This window comes from Pinus tabuliformis, chromosome 8 (genome assembly GCF_031772625.1).
Source record: "Pinus tabuliformis cultivar Carrire ecotype Pingquan chromosome 8, CPIR1, whole genome shotgun sequence".
Taxonomy (NCBI): domain Eukaryota; kingdom Viridiplantae; phylum Streptophyta; class Pinopsida; order Pinales; family Pinaceae; genus Pinus; species Pinus tabuliformis.
In genome coordinates this window covers 799,702,291-799,719,755 of record NC_142294.1, presented here as the reverse complement: position 1 = coordinate 799,719,755, position 17,465 = coordinate 799,702,291, and the positions used below count along the sequence as shown (strand labels likewise).

At 37.3% G+C, this 17,465-nt stretch overlaps 1 pseudogene; it reads left to right on the top strand.

Moving 5' to 3' along the window:
* The first annotated feature begins 4,068 nt into the window (after window positions 1–4,068).
* Window positions 4,069–9,021, top strand: LOC149237988 (endochitinase 4-like; annotated as a pseudogene).
* Window positions 9,022–17,465: the final 8,444 nt, after the last annotated feature.

The following is a 17,465-nucleotide window of genomic DNA, read 5'->3' as shown; positions in this document are numbered from 1 at the left end:
TATCATTTATGACCTTTTCTTTCCATGAATTATAGACCCCACCACCTTTTCTGTTATTATGCGGGGAAAAAGATAAATAGTGCTGTAAATAAGAAGGGAGCCGAAAAAGGATTATAGTGGTGTAGATACGCAGGAGGCTGAAAAAGGAATATAATGGTGTAGATAAAGCATATTAAGCCACTGAAAATAAGGCCTCTCCGTACATTTTTTCCGATTTGTTTCGCCTCAAAGACTGATGTAATGTTCGTATTTTTTAATGGCCAACTCATTGTTTTAGCGAAGGTCTCCACGATCTGTTGGGGGAGATGGGGGAACCATGGAGGATTTTGTCACCATGAATTTTGTGTTGCCGTTGCTCATAATGCAAATCCGTGAGTTGGGTTGGGCATTGTCAATAGTTGGACTTGAGGGAGTAGGGCGGTATGTAATTTGGGGCAGAGTGTTGAGTCTCAACCTCAATCTCAATGGGTCCATGTGGTAGGACATGCAAATGTAATTTTTATCATTAAGCAAAAGAAGTGAAAAACCGGAGTTTGAGGAGAGCTCCCAAAAATTTTACCTGTTGAGTCTCAGGGCCAATATTTTCAAAAATTAAATCGTCCCTATGATACAAAAACTCTTTAAATTAGCACGTGAAACACTTTTAAATGGTAGCTAGAATACTTATCTACCACCAATAGGTTTTAATGCATCCAAATATTAATGATACATAGTAATGTGACCAAAATAACCAATTTTCTCATGGGAGCGTTAATTTCAACTTACGCTCCTGAATTTCCTATGAAAATGTGAAATTTACTAGATCGAAAGACACTCTACAACTTAGTACATAAGAGAGATGTTGTCACTTAATGTTACATTAAAAAACACACACACAGTGTACACACATATATATATGTATATGTGTTAGCTAATATATGTATATGTCAAAGATGTTATGCTTAACGATTTTATGTATATACTAGAGATGTTGTGTGTAAAGTTACTTTAAAAAAATAATAATGTTACTTTAAAAATCAATGTGGGTCATAAATAAAATACTACAATTTTCACTTTTATTTTACATGAGATTCCATATTGTGAGATAAAGTAAAAAAAAAAATTGCTTTTTAGTATAAGGATATATGTTATTTATTCATTGAGTCAAGATCTAATGCCTATAGTATGCTACAAATGTGCAATGTAATATAAACATTTTAATTGGGTGAAAATAAAATAAAATAACCATATAGAAATTAAATAATAAAAAATTTAGAAATAACAAGAGGTGGGGCAAATATTGGAAAAATGTAATTATTACATTTTATCTAATATATTTTCCTACATCCATCCACGTTTTACTAAGTTATATTGGGTAACACATAACATTATAATATTACATTTCACCTTTCACCCAATATATCTCCTTAATTGGCCAACTTGTTATTGTAATTTTTCTTTATATTTGAAGTTTGAAAGTAAACAAACTCAGCTATAAAATTAGCAGGGTTGAGGGGAAATATTGAGTAAAATGTAATATTAGGTAAAATGTAATAATAATACATTTTAACTACACCGTAAGGTGTTCCCCTTTAAAAAGAACTCCCCCATCTGCCACTATGTACTATTATGCACCATTGGATGGAATGTTAGACGATTGAAGATTTTTAAGCAATCAGATTAATAGTTAATAGTTAAGAAAAACTAATAGTTAATATTGTTTCTTGCTTAATGGATTAATGGTTTCTTGATGGTGTCTCCATAAGAACATTTCTCTTGCAGGGATTTTCAGTGTTGAATGCCAAATATCGTTTTGGGAGATGGACCCTTCAAGGAATAATCTACTTTGATTCGTCATTTCAAAGAAGTGCATCGTTTCGATATTTTACTTCTGAGTACTCTTCTTCCTCCCCTGCAAACCCATGGAATTCATTGTACCCAGGGAGTTACCCTTCTTCTTCTTCTTCCCCGCCTCACACATCTATTTATTCATCTTTCTTTCAGCGTGCTCGACCTCACCATGGCGAAATGGTGATCTCGCAGATTTGCACTATTGTAGAATCACGAAATCATTTATATGGTTATTTTTACTCATCCTTGAATCATGTCCTAAGGATCACGGAGAAGGTTCTACCACCCTCATGGATCTTCAACTCTTGCTAAATAATAAATTCCCAGTGTATCTAGCTTATGGGCTTTTGGATATTCTCTCTCTGTTATAGTGGCAGCCAATAGGTCTAATCTTTAGCCTCATCCAAATTCTTCCAACATGTTATGATCTAAATGTAGATCTAAAAATTATTAATCATGCACGACAGAATGCAACAATATAGACATAAACAACAAGATCCTGAAAATAATACCACCATTCCATTATAAGGGAGAGGTCTCCTTTTATGAGCAAAGAACATTTTTATTACGTTGATTTCAAATATTTTTGTATGGAAACAACAAAACATATTTAGATATTTCCTTCCTTTTTAAGTTTCCCAACTAGTTTGTATGAGAAAAAGCAAATGCATATTTTAGATATAATAAGTACATTATTAGGCTTTTCCTTCCTCATTACGAGTTTCCTCCAAAATAGTATGCCTTTCTTTGGTTGCCCAATTAGTAATTGTTTAGATATGGAAGCATCCCTTCTTCCTCCACCACTTCCATTATGAGAATTCAACACCTTCAATCACATCATCGTAGTGAGGTCTCTGTAGATATTTTGACTTGAGCTAGCAAATTCTAGGCACCGATTGGGAAACATTTCCCACACATGTCCACCAAGATTCATGAATATCGTATTGGTCAACTGTGCTCCATGTGTATACACACAAATATTAGTCTTACCCATTGCCTCTACTTATTGAAAAAATATTATATTAGTTGAATACATGACAACACACTTGGAATCTTGTATGGATTCACACCGTGATTTCACAACATCTCGCCATGCAGTCTCATTTCTAAAATCCCTTCGATGGATTCTCATAGCCAACATCATTGTATATTCTTTTTTCATTGATTACCACTATATTTAAAAGATTACACATACGTCGAGTTCTATAATGAATCTCCTAAATGATTTTAAAGATGACCCCATATGGATTCTATGTAGTCCCATGTGATTCACAAGGACATTTTCTGATGAAAATTGGTCATCCATCATAGCTCAAAGTTTCAATATTTGGGATAAAATCCATTTCCTCCAAAATTCTTTTGATCCTTTCCCTGATACCCAATTTTAGATGCCCCAATTGAAATATCATGATTTTGTTGTCGATGGAGCATAGATTCTTAGTTTACATTAAGAGAAGGGCACAAAATTTGTGAAAGAATACCATAGCCTAATGAAAATATACTTTTTTCAAATATAAGCATGTATCCTGTCATGAACATAGCATTGGATGGATGAGCCTTTGCAAAAGAAAAACCATATTGATTAACAATAGAAATGCTTGGGTTAAAAGGAACCCCAACCTAGGGACATGTAAATACATGTTTTTTGCAAATAAGTGACATTGACCCAATCTATCGTCAACATTGACCCAATCTATTGTCTTGGCTAGTTTCGACGATGAAAAAGAAACCTTGTAATTAAGCTTGGCATAAGTCTCTCTTGTCTAGTGCTTGATGCATGTTGAAAATTGAATAGTTCCAAGGAAGGTTGACAACATACAGACTTATGCTCTATGTTAACAGGAAGAGCATGAGTGATGATATCATTAACACAATAATTTATTTCCTAAACTATTGAACCATGAACATATCTAGGCTAATCAAGTAAGTTGAGGTTAGGTGTAGTAGGATTCTAATGATATGGAATTAAGCACCCTCCAATCCCATAATGATTGATAGGTGGAGTGATTATAGAGGAATTTTTTGAGAATCATAAAGGAAGAAAGACAACAACACCTTCCACATTATAACGTACAAGTGAAATTGATGTGACCCAGCCCACGCTTCCACGTAGCCTCGGCTTTACACCTGTTTCGGGCTTTATGACGTGGTGTGTTTGGTTGTTGTTTCGGCGGTTGTATGCAATATGGATAACAGATATTTTGTTTGGAAACTGGGAATAATTTAATGCATTAATAAATGCTCACCTACGATCCTCGGGTCTGGTTCCCTCCGTTTGGTCTTTGCCCAAAACGCTTTTGCCTTCCGGTCATTCGCGATGGTTCTGTTCTGTTGGGCGACTCTTGCTCGAATTCTTTTCACACAGTAAGTTCTTAGTCTCGTTTTGTCATTCTTCTGCGGTTTAGTTTCAGAATCTAGTCTCTCGTCCAATGATTGTCACTTGCCATTGTTGTTATTGTCCTTTGTCTCTGCTACAATGTGTAAATCGATTAACTTCTGGTGCCCATGAACTCAGGTGACAACATGATGGTCTTCCGCGGCTACAAACCAGGTAAATAGTTCCCTCCTTGATTTAATTCAACCTTCTTCTGGTACAGGCACTGAACAAGCCTGCTCCTCCTATCTCAGGTCTCTTTGGTTTGTCGGTGGCTCTGTTCCACAAGCTCCTCAGTCCGGTCGCACTTAGGTAGGTTATACTTTCCTTCTGCGTTTATATTCTGCTTCTGTTTCAGGTCTCACTATACAGGTATACTAACTGAACTTCGTTTGGTTTGTGCAGGTCAATGGTTCGACCTGGGTACGCAGATTTCTTATGGGTTCGGTCTCCAAATGTGGCAACCCTCTACCGGTAGGCTCTGGCTCTTAAAGTCCGTCAATTTGTAGTTAGGGTCTTTGAATCTCTATAGGGTTTGTCACTTGCCGTCTTGTAGTCGTATTCAGTCTGAATCACTTTCAAAGATGAAGCTTAAGTCTGGTTTCAATTTCTATTTCGGTTGGTTGTCCCTTTTGGGTTAAAGATGATCCCTGTTATCACACCCTAGGCTAGGGTTTGTCCATTCGGTGGACGCTGGCACTGATTTTGGTTTATAAACGAATGTAATATGTATGTGACTTGAACAACAACAATATGAACACAATTTTGTTGATCTTTGTTTGCTTATGAAAATATAAAGGGTTCGTCTGAATTACCTTTGTTATGTTCTATTTCCTCTAGCACTCTGTTTCGATATTATCTCCTCGGTGGTCTCGCTGTGCTTTACTGTTCTAGCTGCGATTTCGACTCGCTTGTTCTTCGTTCTGGTTATGGTTGTATTTGCGTATTCGACAGTGTTTTCTGTTCGACGAGGACAAAAGGAAACACGACCTACAGTGGTCGTTTTCTGTCTGCTAGCATTGTATTAATAGTTCAATGAATGAAAATAAAATAGTACAGTATGTAGGCAATGACACAGATGGACAGTTTAGAAAAACGTTCTGTCTCTGTTTATTTCTTGATTCTGAAAATGCTGAACCTTTTCCCTGTTTTACATTGCTACATTTATACATCTTTGGTTTACAGTTAATTGAAATTGTAATTGCTTTCAGTTGAACAGAAATAATATAGTTGTGTAACTTCTAGCTCTCGGTTCGGCTTACTTGACAAGATTTCCTCTGGACATTTTTGTCTTTTCCTCTTTAAGTTGACAGAACAATTATTAAACTATTGTTTGTTACTGTCGGACAAATAACAACCCTAACCGACCAATAACTTTTGACTAACACAACAATTAAAAGTAAAACAAAACAAAATCCTATCACATGTCCTAATAAGTTAAACATAAAAGACAATCCAAATGCTAAATCAACTTTCCAACCTAGCAGAGACTTCACCTGGTCATGGTGAGTTGGATGCTCCTGCATCAGGAATTTATTTCCAACCATCATTAAGCTGAAAATGATAGCATTTGGTTCCAGGGTTAGATCTACGGGATTGTTTAGACGATAAGGAATTCCCTTTTACACAATGGTCCAAAAGCGCAGGAAAATACCCTCATAAGGTCTGAAATGGTGTTGAATTCAAACCATTCTTTGAATATAGGTTTTCTATTTGAAATTGAAAATCATGGCTTCAAAAAGGTTGCTAGTGTATATGTTCCATAGGGTTTTGAAGTTGAATTTTATCTATTTCATATGGAGCACCTAGACCTTTTGAAGAGTTTGCATCAATTTGATCCCAACAAATTGATTGGGAAGGTAAATCTCTCGGCATGAAATTACCACCAACATTATGCCTATTATTTTTCTGAGAGGGGGCATTTGTTGAGAAGATTTGTGAGCATAATTCTTCTATGTTACTATAATTTTTCTGTACTTGGAGTTAATATTTGACACTATACAACAAGATTTGTAGATGGATAATTATGTTTCTTCATATCTTTCCTATGTCCTTTAAATGGATCACATTTATCATGGCCACAGGAATTCCTTTCTAGAAAAGTGTTTTTGTTCATGTACATCTTTATTGCCACCTAACTTATTTTGCGAACAAAAGGTTTATTTATAGTGTACCTACTCTCAGGTCTTTCTCTACCTCTTCGAACACTGGACCATCTACCGACATTATTAGGAGTGGCTTCCAAATGAAGGTCCCTACAACATGTCCTCTATAACACCCACCCTTGGAGAAATCATGGCATGGAGTAGCAGAATGATCATATAAATGTAGGACTCTTGGTTCCTCTACTCAACATAATAATATCTTTCATGCTCATCAAGGAATTTGTTTAGTGAAATTATCATATGTTTTTCCAACTCACCAAATCGAAAAATTTCCATGCTACCCTTAGAATTTTCCACACCAATTTTGTGTTCAATAAAGCATGTTCGGGGTAGACCCGTGGGTTGTGTGAATACATCTGTGAATTATTGAAACAAGGGAACCATATTACAAGGTACCAAATTAGTGAGGTTATCTGGTTTGATAGGGCGAACCAAACACAAAGGAACATAGTGGTTCAAACTTAATTTCATAATAGGAGCTTTGCTAGTAGGAGGCCATGTTGGTTTAAATGAAAAGTATGTGAGCACGTATGTGCGACCATCATACTATGGTACTGATGATATTTAACATGATAAATCATGTGCTAATCCTATTGATATGGAATTCTAAGTAATACATCGACAATTTTTTAGAGGAGAAACATCACACACCATAGTATATCGAAAAGGGCCAATAGCGAAGGTCATTATGCAATGATGGGAGGGTGTGCAATGATGGGAGATGGTAAGATGAGAGCTTTCCTTTTGTGCACAGTTAAGTTAATTTGAAGAAGGCATATGAAGTGTTGGGATTACGTTTTCATTAATTATAACTCCAATTCATTAATTATAATAATTTACTCAATATTTTGTTAGCCCTTAATGGTAGCTAAACAAATTATTCTAATTTATAAAATATTCCCCACATCTCCACTTATTATAATTAAGAATTAAATAAATATTAGATAAATTATTACAACTTATCTTATATTTCTCTCCACAAATTATTATGAAGGAGAAGATTGAAATATATATTAGGTAATTCTTCACTTATTATCATTAAGAATGTAATAAATATTAAATAAATTATTGTAATTTGTTTAATATTTCTTAAATAAATATTAAATAAATTCTTATAATTTATTTAATATTTCTCTCCACTTATTATTATGGAGATGAAATATATATAGGATAATTAGTTAGTAGAATTTATGTTTACAATTTTGTTATTATATATAAAAATATTTTTTTTTTTGGAAGAAATCACATTGAAGATTTTAGCGAACTCGTTCGGAACCAACAAATGTTATTTTGAACAAATTTAGAATGATCTCCTCCCTTCGTGGATTTTGTTCGATACATTCCTTAAAAGCAAAGAAATGGTCACGGACTGGAAATGGTAATTGAATATGGGAGGTCTCCTCAATATGACAACCAAATTCTCCTCGAATATTTAGGAATCCGACCGACATGGGCCCATGCCTATGTCGGTGAGATTCCCTAATATTCGTCGATTGCAGATTCTTCGAATATTCAGGAATCCGACCGACATGGGCCCTTGCTTATGTCACTTAGATTCCCTAATATTCTAGGAATCTGAAATCGACTTAAAGATTTCCTTAAATTAGTGAGCCTTAATGATCAATGTCTATACATACTTATCCACCACGCCAGGGAAAACTATCGATGATTGTGCAAAGAAAAGTACCAAGGGCTGGACGTAGCCCTCATGGCCCTATGGAGGTGGAAGCGTGGGAAGTATAATTTCTCAGAATTTCTTCAATGGCCTAATGAACGCTGCTGGTAGCTCCTGCGAGGGCAAGGGTTTCTACACTTACAACACTTTTATCAGAGCTGCCAATGCGTATTCTGGATTTGGCACCACCATATCCAACAACGTCCATAAGAGAGAACTCGCTGTCTTCTTCATTAATGTAATGCACGAAACTGGAGTTATATATTTTGCTCAATTAAAATTGATTTATAATTTGGTTTTGTTAAGTTGTGTGAGTTCTATTGATTTATAATTTGGTTTTGTTAAGTTGTGTGAGTTCTAGCTCATCTTTTTCCAGACTAAGTGGGCATATTCTGATTTCAATTATTTGATGACTGACAAAGGTTTTACCAATTATTTTTGTTGTCAGGACTGTGCTACATCAACGAGATAAATTCTTCATCGAACTACGGTCAGAGTTCCAGCACGTGGCCGTGTGCGAGCGAGAAGAGCTACCATGGGCGTGGCCCCATCCAGCTAAGTTGTTGCGTATTGATTGTTGATGTGACTCAATCTGAAATCCACAGTGGCATATGTTACTGTAATGACAAAATGTAATGGCTGAAGTTGACTGGCTGTAAGTTGGATTTTATTGCTGGATGCAGCAATTACAATTATGGAGCGGCGGGGCAGAGTGTTAGGTTTGACGAGCTGAACAACCCAAAGAAGTGGGGGAAGATGCCAACATTTCGTTCATGATGGCTGTGTGATTCTGGATGAAGAACAGCAAGTGCCGTTCTGGCAAAACCTCCGGGAAGGGTTTCGGTGGGACAATCAGAGCCATCAACAATGGGGAGTGCAACGGTGGAAATAGTAGGCAGGTGAATAGCACAGTGAATTACTACAAGAAAATCTGTATGCAGTTGGGGATGGATCCTGGAACTAACATCTCCTGCTAAATACCTATTTTCATTGCATGCTGGTACATTCCGTTACAATGTTATCATGGTCATAATGTTTAAATTTATCCCTTTCAGTTTGTATGTATTTTTTTTTCAAATATACGATTAATATGTCAAATACATTTAAAGTTTAAATTATAAAACTGAGTCTCACATATAAAATTAAATATTAGTCTAAATTGTATAATTTTTTTATATTGAATAATAACATTTTTAAATTATATTTAGGCCGATAGGCCTATTTTGAATCAGTTCGATCCTCTGCACTTTTCTTGTCTATTTGACACTTGTACACAATTTTTTATGACACATTTTAGCTCTCCACTTCCCATCTCTGTCCACTATTTTCTCAAAATTCAGTAGAATTTATATTAGGGAACATGGAGATAGCAGAATGAGAGAATTGCTGCGAGAAAAGCTCAGAAATCAACATACCCGGAACTTCTAACCATGAATTCATATTGGTGTTATCATCTCTGGTGGAGCGGACTCTACCCAAAAATGAGAGGCTTGCGGCGTCTTACAACTCCGTCTCTTTGCCTCCCAAATACCGCGTGTACAGGTGCCAGAAATGTGCATAGAGCTATATCTGCAAAGGATTTTGAGGTATGTTAAAGTGCAGTTTTTCTGTGTTTGTGACAGCCTATGCTTACATCGACCGCCTTATTCAATTCCATCCTCAATTCCGCATTACGTCTGCGAACATCCACAGGTTGCTCATTACTTCATTCATGTTGGCCTCCAAGTTCCTCTAAGACTTTAAGTCAATCCTCTATCCAAGTTCCTCTAAGACCTTTAAGTCAATCCTCTATCCAACGCAGTGATTATCATCTATTGCTTTTTAATATCGATTTTGATTTTGTGAGCAGGAATTACAGGAATTCGTATTAAGCGATAGTAGTAGGCGTGAGCGGCGAAGAAATAAATAGAATGGAGATGGCATTTTTGTTTCTGATGGGCTTGAAGTTGTAGGTGAGTGTCCATGTTATTTTTGAGAGTTATTGCAGCCATCTGGAGAGAGAGGTGACGTTGCGTGGAGGATTCCAAATTGAGAAAAGCCTTCTTACATTCGTTTTTTCTGGTGCCACGCTATAGAAACTCTTTTCTGGTGCCACGCAATAGAAACTCCACTGCCGCAACATATCTGGTGCCACGCAATAGAAACTCCACTGCCGCAACATAAAAGGTATAGCGGGTCTTCCTATTTGACAAAAGAAAATATTGCAGACTCATTTCTGCAGACAGACTGTAAAAGGAATCTAATTGTGGATTTAATTATCGAGAGAAAGAAAGGGCGTGAAGGCACTGGGGATTAAGGAATGTTCTGAATCCTATGAGAAATCAAGGGATAGGTTGATTTTACACTCTATGATGATATTTCTAGAATGTATTTTTTAAAATTGTGAACGCATATCTTCGCTTTGTGAACGCATATATTCTTCCCTAAAGCACATGATAGCTGAGGAATCCAACTTTTATATGTTCTTCCCATGCCTTTCTCTACAGAATATATGGCATGCTCTGGCTTCTTTATATGGTTTTCCTATAGTTTCTCATGTTTCTAGCACGCAGCTTTCGCATGGTGGAGCAGGCAGAGAGAGTCATGGAGACCTATCATTATCATTGTCTTATGGTGCGCGTGGAAATGGAGGAATAGAAAAATTTTCAGAGATTCGAACCTGCCTTCCAAGGATATATTTCAACATATCATTTCCATCTATGACTCTGTGCCGATAAAGCCTCCCAATCTGGAAAATGTTAACAGAAATCTTTAGCTAGATCTTCTCTCTAGATCCCCTAGGGCGTTTTTTGATGGGGCCGCACAGCAAGATTCTTGTGGTTGTGGATTCAATATTATTATGGACTAGAATCTGCAATATCTTATATCTTGGAATGGAGGAAGGGGCACAAATAGCATGGCTGACGTGAAGGCTTTTGCCGGTCTTCGGTCTTCTCGCTTTCTGCATTTTTCTGGATATTCAATCCATCTCAATTTTTGGGGATTCCAAAGTAATGATCGATCATGTCAATGGAAAGTGCCTTATCAGGAGTTCTCACCTCACTGGATGGATGGACAAGATTAAGTTTTATAAGGGTCTTGTAAATGAATGCTCTATCCAACACATCTACAGAGAACCAAACCAACAAGCTGACAGCTTGTCAAAGAAGGGTATACTGTTAGAATCAAGCTCATGGTCCATGGAGGTAATTTTGGATGGGAGTGTTGGAGATCAGATGCACAGCTAACAATAAAACATAAACACAGGCAATCTTATTAATTAAACAGGAGATTACATCAATAAAACTCTCACACTCACCCTCCCAGCTATCCGTATGACCACCTCTTTTATAGCAGGGAGAATCTAACTGCCTCTCACATCAAATTTAGGAAGCATTAATTTTCTCCCAACAACCTGGAGCTAATCCAGCAACAGATATCTATTGTTGTCACACACTGGGATTCTTTCCTATTTTATCTAAAACAGAAAAATCTCAACAATCTCCACCTTGACAACAATTAGCCTGATGCCCTGTTTGTTTATTATTTTTATCTTTTCTGCAAGCCAAGAGAAGCCAAACACCAACGTAGCTTCTCTAACAAAACTGGCTTCGTGAACATGTTTGCACAGTTTTCCTTTGTATGCACCTTTTCAAGAGAAACGCCCCTTTCAGTGATAACCTGTCTTACAAAATGGTACTTAATTGGAATATGCTTTGATTTACTATGATAGGCCGGATTCTTAGCCAAATGTATTGCACTTTGACTATCACAAAGTAACCTGATGTTGTCCTGTAACCTACCAAACTCACCAAGCAAACCTTTCAACCAAACCTCAAAAGTATTTTCTCAACATACTTCTGTTGTGATAGCCACAGCTTACCATTACTCCTGTCTCTGAAAATCTCGATGCCCAAAATCTGTCTTGCTGCTCCTAGATCTTTCATATCAAACGTCCTTGCCATCTGAGTCTTCAACCTGTTGATTTCTTCAATGCTTTTGCTTGCTAAAAGCATATCATCAACATACAACACTAAGATAATGAACATGCCATTATTTAACTGCTTAAAGTAAACACAATGATCATATTCACTTCTTACATATTTCTGACTCAACATGAAAGAATCAAACTTCTTATACCACTGCCAAGGCGATTGCTTCAGGCCATATAATGACTTCTTGAGCCTGCAAACAAATTTCTCATTGCTATGCTGAACAAACCCTTCCGGTTGTTCCATATATATTTCCTCATCTAAATCACCATGTAGAAATGCAGTATTAACATCTAACTGCTGCAACTCTAAATCAAGCAAAGCCACTAATGCTAACACAATTCTAATTGAAACAATTTTAACCACTGGCGAAAAAATCTCATGAAAGTCAATACCGGCTTTCTGAGAAAACCCTTTTGCAACCAGCCTCGCTTTGTACCTGTCTTCCGTATCATTCACACCCCGTTTTATCTTGAAAACCCATTTACATCCCACAGTTTTCCTGCCTTTGGGAAGTTCAACCAGATCCCACATGCCATTCTTACCTAAGGCCATCATTTCGTCCTTCATGGCTGCTTTCCACTTGTCACTATTTGAACCTTCTACAGCTTCCTGATAACACAAAGGTTCATCATCATTAGTGGTCAAAACAATTGAAGTAACATGATCATCATACCTTCTCGGAGGGCGTTTGATCCTTGTAGACCTCCTTAAGAATGTTTCTGGTGCTTCCACAATTGGCTGTCTATCATCTGTAGGAACTTCTTCATGATCACCATCTGAGACCTGTTCATGACCTCCATCTGAACCCTGTTCATAATCTGATTCTGAAACCTGTTCATGACTAGAATTTGAACTAAGGTCGTTATGACTATCATTAGAAATGCTGTCAAACTGAATGTGCTGGAAATCAAATACATCATCCTGTTTCAATCTACTATCTACATCTAACTGTACAAGAGAGGATTCATTAAACTTTACATCTCTGTTGATGATGATTTTGCGGGTAGTAGGATCCCGCAATCTATATCCCTTTGTTCCATCACCATACCCAACAAAGATATACCTTTTAGACTTTGGATCTAATTTAGTTCATTGATGTTTAGGCACTAGAGCATATGCATCACAACCAAACACTCTGAGTTTAGAATAGTCACAAGGGTGTCCTTTCCATACCTCTTGCGGAACCTTGCAGCCTATCGCTGTTGATGGAGATCGGTTTATCACATAACAAGTTGTTGCCACTGCTTCCATCCACAACTTCTTTTGCAACCCGGCGTTACTCAGCATACACCTTGCTCTCTCTAGAAGAGTCTTGTTCATGCGTTCAGCAACTCCATTCTGCTGAGGAGTATAAACCGTGGTCTTATGTCTCTCGATCCCTGCATCCTTGCAATAACTGTCAAACTCCTTGGAGGAAAACTCACCACCATTGTCAGTTCTTAAACATTTTATAGTTCTACCAGTGCTGTTTTCTACCAATGCTCTAAACTGCTTGAAAACTGTAAAAACATCAGACTTCCTTTTCAACATGTAGACCCACACTTTTCTAGAAAAGTCATCAATAAACGATACAAAATATGATGAGCCACCATATGACGCTGTAGGGGCTGGACCCCAAACATCTGAATGGATATAATCAAGTATGCCTTTACTAGTATGTTTGCCTGTTTTAAACTTTTGCTTACTTTGTTTACCAAACAGACAATGTTTACAGAAATCTAACTTTCCAGATCTTAGATTAGGAAGTAACTTGCGGTCAGCCAAAATTTTTAACCCTCCTTCGCTCATATGGCCCAACCTTTGATGCCATAGGCGAATGGAACTACTGTCCTGTTTAGACACCGACACATGATCTGACCCAGTTCTACCTTCTAATTGAAAAAGATTTCCTACCTTCTTAGCCTTCATCACTAGTAAAATACCTTTATAGATTTTCATAACTCCACCTTGAATTACAGTTTTATATCCATTCGTATCCAGTGCTCCTAATGAAATTAGATTTTTTCTTAGATCTGGTACATGTCTCACATCAGTTAACAATTTGGTTGTGCCATCTAACATTTGCAGTTGTATACTTCCTATTCCAACAATACTGCAAGTGACATCATTACCCATGTACACGACTCCATCATCAACTGATCTATATGTCTTAAACCAATCTTTATGAATAAACATGTGGTTAGATGCCCCGGAATCTAACAACCAATGTTGATCATGTTTTGATACATTAACAGACAATACCTCATCACTCATACCTGAACCAGATACTGAACCTGTATCTGTGGTGTTGGCTTCCTTCTTTTCTGTCGAAGAGCCTTCTTTAGCAGCCTGCTTCCGCTTCCAGCAATCCTTTTTCAGATGTCCAGCCTTGCCACAATGCCAGCATTTCACCTTTGTCTTCTTTACTTTGGACTTTGAACGAGAGTCGCTATGCTTTGCCCCGGAGTGTCTCTCTCTTGAGCGACCTCTGGCCATCATTACCTCTGACGTATAGGTGTCTGCATTCGACCTCTTCCTCATCTCCTCAGACAACAAGGCTCCAACAACATCGTCAAACTCAAGAATGTCTGCTGTACTAAAGCTTATGGAAGTAACAAAGTGATCCCAGGATTCAGGCAATGAACACAATAGAGTTATTGCCTTATCCTCTGAATCAAATTTCACATCTAGACTGTCTAATTGCACCAGTAAGGTATTAAAAACATTCAGGTGATCAGTGATCGAGGTACCTTCTTTCATCCGCAAACCGTAAAGCTGCCGTTTCAGGAGAATCCGATTTGTCAAGGATTTCGTCATATACAGCTTCTCCAACTTCGTCCACAAACCAGCTGCAGTCTTCTCTGACACGATGTTAAATAAAACATCATCAGCCAAACACAACCGAATTCCGCTCAAGGCTTTGCCATCCAATTCACTCCACTCATCATCTGTCACGGGGGAAGGCAGTTTAGACCTGCCCAACAATGCCTTTGCCACGCCCTGCTGTACCAGCAGATCATGCATTTTTACCTTCCAGATCTCGAAATTATTTTTCCCATTAAACTTCTCGATTTCGAACCGGGCACTTTGAGTTTTCGCCATTTGTATCAATCAAAAAACAATAATCTACAAAAAAACCAACTTTTAATGAAGTTTGTGATTAAATACCAGCAATTAGCAAAACCAACTGCCTATGCCTTTCTGTCTTTGCCTTTAAATAAAACAAAAAACAATATTCTACTATGTGAATCACAATGTACCAATTCAGCACGCAGGGTAATGGACGGCTCCAGCAATCAGCAATGGACGGCTCCAGCAATGGACGGCTCTAGTAATACGTCAATACAGAATCCACGCTTCCACAGGCTTCCCACAAAACGAAGTTCTCTAAACCGGGCGTCCTTTACACTGATATCCAACTGTTCGGTTCCACATACAATCGCTGTTTCGGGCGGAGAAGTATCTGATGGCAGATCGCAGAGTTTGAAACACCAAACGCCTCGCACCTCTGAGAGTCCACAGACAAACGCCCGCGCTGATTACGCCACACAGCTCCACGCTGAACATTAACGCACCAGGATTGGAGACGTTCCACGCTTAGCTTGACTTTACTCAGGCGCGCGCACTCAGCAGCAACTATAACGCACCAGCACCAGATCAGCTCTCAAACGCACTTCAGTTCTGCTACATAAAACGACCTCCTCCGCTGCGCCAGGCCTCCAACATTGCTCTGATACCAATTGTTGGAGATCAGATGCACAGCTAACAATAAAACATAAACACAGCAATTAAAATCATGCACAGGAACATAGCTTTTTAACGTGGTTCACCCAACCAATCTGGGCTACGTCCACCAAACTAAGGCATCGACAATCTTATTAATTAAACAGGAGATTACATCAATAAAACTCTCACACTCACCCTCCCAGCTATCCGTATGACCACCGCTTTTATAGCAGGGAGAATCTAACTGTCTCTCACATCAAATTTAGGAAGCATTAATTTTCTCCCAACAACCTGGAGCTAATCCAGCAACAGATATCTATTGTTGTCACACATTTGGATTGTTTCCTATTTTATCTAAAACAGAAAAATCTCAACAGGGAGATCCTTTCTCATGCAAGGCTTCTCTTTCCTTGGCACATAATCTCTTCTGGTCTTTCCCTGATCTGCTGTTTATTTCTCATTTTGTTATCTCCTCTTTATGTCCCTTTCCTCATACTTGTAGGATGTATACATTTTCTTGTCTCTCTATGGTTTCAGTTCCTCATATTTGTATCTGCATATGGTTCATGATCTCTGTAACGCTCCTTATATGTGATGTGTATATGCACAGTTTATTTTATGTTCTTCCTCTTCCTCGGAGGGACACTTTCCAGGTTTATGTTTCGTGGGGAATATAATCCTCAGCTTGTTATAGCTTGACTTTTGTACTCATCTGTCATCTGTTATATTGTCTTAATATAATATATCTTGCTTTTTCTCTCTGGAAAAAAACTTTTAAATGGTAATTTTGTGATTTCTTCTTTGAAGTTGCTCTTATTCTTTTGAGAAACCTCGGCAGAATATGTACAGTCATATATGGAGGCAGGCAAGCGTTTTAGTTATTGCTCTTCGTCAAGATTGAAATCGATGTAAGGCTTTTTGGTCCAGTCCAGCGACTTCAGTTGCGGGATATAATTGTAAAAATGTGGAAATGAATGATCTTGTGGCTATTGAATCTTTTCTTTATTGTCGTCTGCTAATAATACTCGAATATTTAAAGATTGCAGATCCGTTTACTGAGAGGGTTTTGCGTTAAATTTCGAATGACTATCATTTGCCTTCCATACTAATAGAAAATGCTTTTTCAAATTCTAGCAGGTGGGTAAGATCTTTTGCTTTTCCACATGCTCTATCACGTGCTAAGCAATTGCAGAACTATTAAAGGAGCGTTACACGGTAAGTTCGAATGTGACCTGTCTTGAAGTTCAGAATGCTAAAGGGTCATGTTGCAGAGTTCGTTCCAATTCAAAATTCAATCAAACACGGGGTATAGCTAGATTTACATGACATTAGGGTTAACTGAATTCTTCATTGATTTCCATGTAGAAACTGATTAAAATATGATTTGCCCATAGCTTTTTTGAGTGAGACTGGCCAAAGCTTTAGGGGTTTCTATAATTCAGATAAATATCCATTACCCTTCGTCAGAGTTTGTCTAGATAGTTGTTTTAAGCAATGTCGTTTTACCTTTTTTTTTATATAAAATAATGGAGTTAATACCGCTACAGATTTATTTTAATTTGAGGTTTATTAAGTTTTGTTAGGGATTAAAAGAAACCTAAGTGTAAATTTCTTGGATTTGAAAAATTTAGATTTAAGATGAATCTATGTTATTTATAAATATAACTTAATTATATTTGTATATTTAAAAGAAATTGTTGTTTTTCTTGCATTTTAATTTATGAAAATTACTTACATTCATG